The 8014-nt window shown below is 41.8% G+C and overlaps 1 protein-coding gene across 1 annotated transcript in view; it reads right to left on the bottom strand.

Annotated features, from left to right (window-relative positions):
• Positions 1 to 8014, bottom strand: part of DOCK3 (dedicator of cytokinesis 3) — a 791467-nt gene that overhangs the window by 7723 nt on the left and 775730 nt on the right. The window lies entirely within an intron of this gene.

Raw genomic sequence — 8014 nt, forward strand, 5'->3', positions numbered from 1 at the left:
CAAAAAAAAAAAAAAAAAAAAGGATATCTGAAGGGAAAGTCAAAATGTTTCAGTGAATCTAATAGAAGCAAAAAAGTTCATTACCTTCAGATATGGAAAGTAGAAGTAAAGTGTGGAGATCAGACTCTCTGGCATAATTATCTGAGCAGAGGAAGTTTCTGTGATTAAAGACAGCTATAAGTGCTGTGATGCATTGCTCCACTTTCCTAAAACCACCATTCTTTTCCTCATCTCCTCTGATTTTACCATCTGAAATATATTCTCTAGTGGTATAATGTTAGGTGACACTGAATCCAATTTTGGTTTTAAAATATCAAACTTTCTTTATAGGCCTTCAATGACAGAAACTTTTACATGTGCTCTGGTTGGGGGGGGGGGGCTCAGAGCCACTCTAATTAAAGCACTGCAGTGTTTTGTGTATCAGCATCCCTGCACTTCAAAATGGCGGGGGTGCTTGAATAGAAGCTCATTCAATTAGCTTTAGTTCAAGTGCCTCTGCTGCCATTTTGAAGTGCGGGATGCTGATACATGAGAAGCAGGAGGTAATTACTATGCTCCAGCAGACTTGATTAATCTCTGACATGCTGTAATTACATGTCAGAGTAGGCTCCGCACTCGGGTACAGGCACCCATAGGTTCTAACAATAGGTATCTGAATAAGACATTAGGTTAGAAAGACCTGGTGATTCACTCTGACTACATACAACTAATTATAAGCAGTAAGTGTGAATTGCAACAAGGACTATAATACAACAGATATTTCCTTGTATTTGATAATAGTTCCTTAGTTGTGGGATTTTTTTTTCTGTGATTGAGCCCTATACTTATTTCTCTTTGTTTCTGGGACACAACTGGATGAGGACTGTCATGACTAAAGGCCTCCATAGGAAAAGAAAAAGAAGCAGAGATGCTCATCTAGTCCACAATATCTTATAGGCCTGAAACTTAACTCAGGTTAATGGGCAGGGAGGAAAGAAGGGGGAGACAAAAAAGCAAAAATATACCAATATTTTGTCACATACAGCAGAAAACTTTTCTCCAAAAATCAGCCCCCCAAAACTGGGGAGGCCGAGCAGGAAAATTGATTTTCTAACCAAGAAGGAAGCACCCTGCTTTGACTCCTACTCCACAGTGGGCATGTCTACACATGCATTAACACGCTTTTCCTAACACACATTAAATGTATTACCTCCAATATGAGAAAATATTGGTATATTTTTAATTGATACTTAATGCTCAGTAGCCTATTTTACTATGCATTAGCATATTTGAACAGTTCTTTATGCACTGCTTTAAAGTGCAGTAAAATAGGCTACTGTGCATTAAAACACACATGTAGACATGCCAGTGTGTAGCAGTTGTGGAATTACTGTTCAGGCACTAAGGGAATCAACTGACTTAATGGCTCATTTGTTTTTCACAGTTGTTAACCATCCGCTCCCCTTTTAATAGTCTTGACGTTCCATTAATCAAGCTAAATTTCTTAGGACTTTTTTGCAATCCGCTAGTTGCTCCTGGTCTCTCTCCTCCTATTTCACAGCCCTAGAGACTACTTAGCTCTTTTAAAAAAAAAATCACAGATCCACCCGTGGAGTCAAGTTTTCTGCAGTAGCTAGTGTTTCAGCTTTTTTGTTAATCAGGAGAAAGAGAGTCACCTGAAGATTAGGCTCTGTCCCTGCTCTATGCAGATATAACTGGAAAAATCTTTTTTTCTTTGTTCTGGCTTTCAAAAAAGTTGTGTATTATATTTGGGGGTGTGTCGTATGCAAGAGAATACGGTACACAGACAACATTTTGCATGTAAGGGAGGGCAAGAAATGCCCATTACTTCCAGGAGTCACTGCTTGTGAATGTTTCCTTCAGACAATGACAAGAATTATGTATTTCCCTAATGTCTGTACAAGGTGGGTTGTTTGTTTTTTTTTAACAGTGTATGGAGTTTGGTTCCAATTCATTACCATCTAATGCTGATATGGAAAAACAAGTGGATTATACAGGCAAACTGATATACTCTTGTGGAGAGAAGCACAAGGAATGGTATGGAGTATAATAGTAGGCAATGCGAAGTCACACACTTATGGAACAACAACAAAGACTTTGGCTATGAGATGGTGCTGATAGGCTGAAGACAACTGAGGAAGACAGTTCTGGGTGTACTGGTTGATCATAGGTTGACCGTGAGCAGCCAGTGTGATGAAGTAGTGAAAAAGGTTAATACAGTTTTAGTGTATTTTAGGCAACTTTTTATTCAGTAGCGATTGGGAAGTACTACTCACTGTACATAAGATATTGGTAGGACTCCATTTAGAATACTGTTTATAGTTCTGGTCACTATGTTGAAGGAAAGATGAACTTAAATGGGAACAGGGACAAAGAAGGACCATTAAGATGGTTACAGGGATGGAAACCTTATTTTATTTAATAAGATAAAAGGAATTGGGCTTGTTTAGCTTAGTTAAACAAATACCACTTTTTATAAATATTGTACATTTGCAGAGTGAATGTTGGAGACAGAGAACTTTTTAAGCCAAAAGCTATACTAATAAAGACTGTGTGGTCCTCATAATCATACACATTATGATTACAGTTAGACTGTAAATTGGCCACAGCTGTCACTGGGGATTTTGACTGAGGTACAGCGATGTTCCTGCCTGTTGTTAGACAGCTGACAGTTTCCTGGCTAGGGGATCTTTTTCTTCTACTCAGGGCCAAATCCATCACCAAATTGAATGTCAGGAAATTTGTTTCCCTAGTAAAATTGGCAGAACTGGGTTTTAATTTTTTTCTTCTTTTTCTGCTCTGCAGGCCGTGGTCCTCTTCCTAGAATCCATTGAGCATATTACTTTGTCACTACAGTGGCTGAACATCAGAAGAGCCCTCATCTCTCCTGTTTTACTTATGGTATGTTTTAAGGTGTTTCTAGTTTGTGCCTTGTAGATGTTGTTTTGGGGGGACGTTTGAAATGGATGATTTTTGGAAACTTTGGGAAAATGACTGCCTGTGAATACAAAGGATTGGACTTGCTGGCCTAGGACACCCCTTTGCAGTTCTATGTTCCGGCAATTTAGTTAGCTCATACAGCAAGAAGCAAAGACTTCCCCAAGCAAAAAAAAAAGTAATTATAAATTCAAATATAATTACAAAGTTGGAGCCTTCAAAGGGTAAGCAGCAAACAAGAGAGGGATAAAAATAAATATCACTTTATAAAGGGAGCTCTCCAATGCAAGAGGTAAAATGGGAACGGGGGGAAGAGACTGAGTAAAAATCCTCAAATAAAGTGGGACAGAGGTTGAAGGTCAAAGGTCTTTGAATAAAGATGGCTTCAGGATTATGTCTGCACTCACCTAATCCTGCTGCTACATGGGGACAGAAGAGATCTCATTGCATGAAGTTAAAATGGCCCAAGAACTGTTCTGATTTACACCAGCTGCAAATGCCCTGAAGGTAACAGTTGTGGTGTAGGGGCATACCAACCATGTCATGTTTCTGTGTGACACCAGTATCCAGGAAGGAAAGTTGAGGAAGAACTTGCACACTGGTTCTTTACCACTTACCACCTTTGCATTGAAATTAAGCTCGTTGCATTGTTTGAACCAGCCTTAGCACCAGATTCTACCAGAAGCTTTCTCCAGCCACCATCCTGCCCTATGTCCATTAAGGGCACATAGTCCACAACTCAGTAGGTATCAGTCATGGTCTCATCCCTTGGGTCTGAGGGATAAGTTGAAGGAGATTTCCAAACAGCTTTGGAGATAACCAGAATGGATACTGTTGTATCTTATGTCCAACACATGACCATAGAAGCTCCTTAAAAATCCATCTTCCAATGCTGAAAATGTTTGGACAGGAGATAACTGTGTGTTTTGATGTGGTGCTCCTGAACTAGGGAATTTCGCAGTGGTGCACTGGAGGGTAACAGGCTCCCCTCTTGGTGCCTCCTGCTGATAGACTCTTTTGGGAAAACAGTGTTTTGCCTTATGAGCAATGCCTGTCACAGATTAGAGCCAATGTGTCATATTCATATTTGAAGACAGAAGAATAAAGTAAGGCAGGAATCACAAGTTGTAGCCCTGTCACTTCAACAGATCTTAGTGAGCTGAGTTCAGATTGACACACTGAGTCAGGATATTTAACAGGTGAAAGTACTGTAGCAATCATCATACTTTCTCAAATACCACATATGCCCCTAAAATAAGATGGGGTTCTTGTTTCTGGAAGAAAAAATTATTTTTTCTGGAGTCATGGCCAACTGTATAAAACACGCCAAGTCCTTCTGGAAACAAAGTGTCCACATGTGGCATTCCAGTAGGCAATCTGGGTGAGGCAGCAGAAACTTCCTTGTGTGGCAAGACAGGAAGAAGACTAGGCTCCAGACCCTTGCAAAGGCAGTAGCAAGACTGTTACTGTTTTACTGTAAATATTTTTTTATATAGGTTCCTGTAAATAATAAAGTGCTGTTCCCACACCACAAGCCTCGTCAAGTTACTACAAAGTGCATGTAGCAGCTTACTTGCCCTGACCCAGCTGAACTGCTGCTTCAGGAACCAGTTACAGTGCTTACCCAATAGCTACTGCAAATTCCTTAGTGGCTGTGAGAGGGTTAACACTGGACTCTGTCCCATCTGCTTGCTGGGCTGGAGAGAAACAGCAGCCATTTTGGCAGCCATTAGGGCACATCTCAAAGAAAAATCAACTTCCTTGCTTAAGACCTGCACCCAGTTGTAAAGGGTTGTTTTGGGGGGAAAAGGCATGTGTGGTATATGAGTAAAAATGGTGTGCAGCTCAACCAATGCAAACCACTATGTGAGTACAAGCATAGACTGAGGATAGGCATTTTTATCATTGTGTTCCTATACAATCCAGGATGTTGCCAACCATGATGGTGCAATATTCTGGTAACACAAAATGTGCCACCAATGTCACAAATAGCAATAATGTTGCCATTTGATTTCTGGTATGAAGATAACAAATATGGCAACCATACACATGATGAACTGCTGTTCCAATGTGTGCATTCGATTAATTGAGTCTGCTGTGAGTCTGCTGAAACGTGCTAATTAGCATGCTCCAGCAGCCTCTGCATCACATGTATTCAGCATGCCCACACTTCAGAATGGTGGCAGGGGCACTTTAACTAAAACTTGTTGAAAGAGCTTCAGTTAAAGCACCCCAGCAGCTATTTTGAAGTGCAGGATGCTGAATATATGTGATGCTGTGGGCATTTTAATTAGAGCGGCTCTCAAAGCCACTCTAATTAAAGCGCCGTACCCTACTCCCCCTCCACCTCACAGCAGATGTATCATAGAATCATAGAAATTAAGGGCTGGAAGGGACTGTGAAAGATCGTCAAGTCCAGCCCAGCCTGCTCTGGGCGGGAATACTGCTGAGATCAAATTATTCCAGCAAGGTGTCTGTCCAGTCTCCTCTTGAAGACTTCTAAGACTGGGGACTGCCGCACCTCCTTGGGAAGTCTATTCCAGATTCTGGTCACCCTTACTGTAAAGAAGTTCTTCCTTACATCCAACCTGAAACCATCCTCTAACAGTTTATGGCCATTGCTCCTTGTCCTCTCCTGGGGCATCCTAATGAAGAGTTTTTCTCCCAGCTCCCGATATTCACCCCTTAAATACTTACAGACAAATACCAAGTCCCCACTCAGTCTTCTCTTCCCCAGACTGAACAGTCCCATGTCCCTTAGTCTTTCCTCATAAGGTTTGTCCTTCAGGCCTTTAATTTTTCTTGTGGCCCTTCTCTGGACCCTTTCAAGATTTTCCACATTTTTTTTTAAGTGCAGCACCCAGAACTGGATACAGTACTCCAGCTGGGGTCTTACCAGTGTGGAGTAGGGAGGAAGATCACTTCCTTAGTCCTGCTCACAATGCGTTGGCTAATGCATTCCAGTATACTATTAGCTCTGTTGACTACAGCATCACACTGGTGGCTCATGTTCATCCTGTGTAAAAATCCCCATAAGCACTTTATATCATTGCATTTCCTTTCCTTTCCTGGAGGTATTTTGGGAATCTTAGAGAGAGTAACAGATAGCAGGGATCTGAAAAATAGCAAGGAAATCTAGGAAACTAACCTATTACCTCATCTGGCCCTTATTCCTTTTCTGTACCTAGAAGTACCGGTACATAAGCCTAGTGTCGGATGGTTTGGAACCTTGCTTCTGCTTGTGGGAATAAACATGTAATCCAGCAGTGCTTCAGGGGGAGAGGTACCCTGAAAGCTCCTATTATCCTGTAGTAGCCAAACCATCTGCTGGACCAGTGTGCATTTTATGGTCAAATTCAGCAACAAAATAGCGACATTTGACTAGCTTTTGCCTTTGGTAGCTGCTGTCACTCCACTATCAACAAGAATTAGTGCAGTGGGCTTCTGACAGTGAAAGAGAAGAGCTTGGACAAGTTCAAAGAGCACCAACATTAGCAAAAAAAGAGAGTCAGATAATAGTATTCTGACTTAAAGACAGTATGAGGGTTCAAAGGTTGCACAATTCCAGCCATTGCATTTAGCTAATCACAGCTTGGATCAAGAACAAGGTTCTCAGAACATTATCTCTGTCCATGCTTCCAAAGATGATTATAATATTTCTCCTACCTTTTATTGATAATTTTATTATCTCTTTGCTCCAGACCTATTTTTCATCCAAACTAAGATCTTGGGCAATCTCTCTGACATGTTCTTACAGATGTCTATCTACTAGCTCAAGCTCAGCACGGTTAAGACAAAGCTCTCCTACCTCAATCGCTGGGTACAACACTATCATAATACCTTTTACTATGGCCTGCAACCTGGACACTGGCTTTGACTTGGACTTCTTTCTAGGTCCTCACAACCAAGTGAAGTCTAAATCTGCATAATATCTCTCAGGCAAACAATACATGTTTTATTATGGGCAAATATAAGGCCACAGAACTAGGAACAAAGAATGGAGTTCATACTTACAGAATGGACGACTATTCTGCAAAAGTGAATTTGAATAGCACTGGGGGGGTCTTGGTGCATAAGCAAATTAATATACACACCTAGTGAAATGCTGTGATTAAAAAGTCTAAAAAGATCTTCAGATATACAGATAGGAAAATACACCATAAGAGTAGAAAGCTTACTAACTTGGTATTTGACACTACAGTCAGGGTTGCTGACTGTGGAAACTATTGAGGTATTTCCCTCCTCTCCATTACTGGGAAGATCCTTGCTCAAATTCTGCTGAATTGACTGTTCCCTCTTGCCGAGGAAATCCTTTCCAAGTCTCAGTGTGTCTTCATGCCATCAAGAGGCACCCTGGACATGATTTCTGTTGTCTGGAAGATCCAGGAAAAATGCTAAAACCACCACCACCATGCTTTAGGGTTGTTAGTTGTAGCCATGTTGATCTAAGCACATTGGCAGACAAGGTTCTTTGGGTAGATGTGATATCTTTTATTAGACCAACTAAATAGCAGTCAGGTGGTGGCCCTAGATTTTAGGAGGGCGAACTTCAACGAGCTAAGGAGGATAGTTGGAGAAGCGCTGAAGACTCAGACGGGAGGGGAGCCGGATGTCCAAGGGGAGTGGTCGCTCCTTAAGGAGACGATCCTCCAAGCCCAGAGGAAGGTAATCCCCAGGAGGTCAAAGGGGGCAGGAGAGCATATAAGCCTCCATGGCTCACTAAAAACATCTGGGAATGTCTCCTTGCCAAAAAGGAGGCTTACTTCCAATGGAAAGGAGGGGTCATCACTAAGGAGGACTATTCAGCAGTTGCTCAGGGATGTAGGGGGATGGTTAGGAAGGCCAAGGCAGAGATGGAACAGGGGCTGGCTTCCCGGATTAAGGACAACAAGAAGTCCTTTTTTAAGTACATAGGGAGAAGAAAGAAGGCCCCAGGAAATGTGGGGCCCTTGCAGGACAAGACGGGGAATCTGGTTGTCACGCCAGACGACAAAGCCAACATATTTAATAACTTCTTTGCCTCTGTCTTCCTCAGTAAGGACCAGAACTGCCACCTCCCTGCTGGGCCCCCTTTGGG

This window comes from Gavialis gangeticus, unplaced genomic scaffold (genome assembly GCF_001723915.1).
Source record: "Gavialis gangeticus isolate Ggan-Ray unplaced genomic scaffold, GavGan_comp1, whole genome shotgun sequence".
Lineage (NCBI taxonomy): Eukaryota > Metazoa > Chordata > Crocodylia > Gavialidae > Gavialis > Gavialis gangeticus.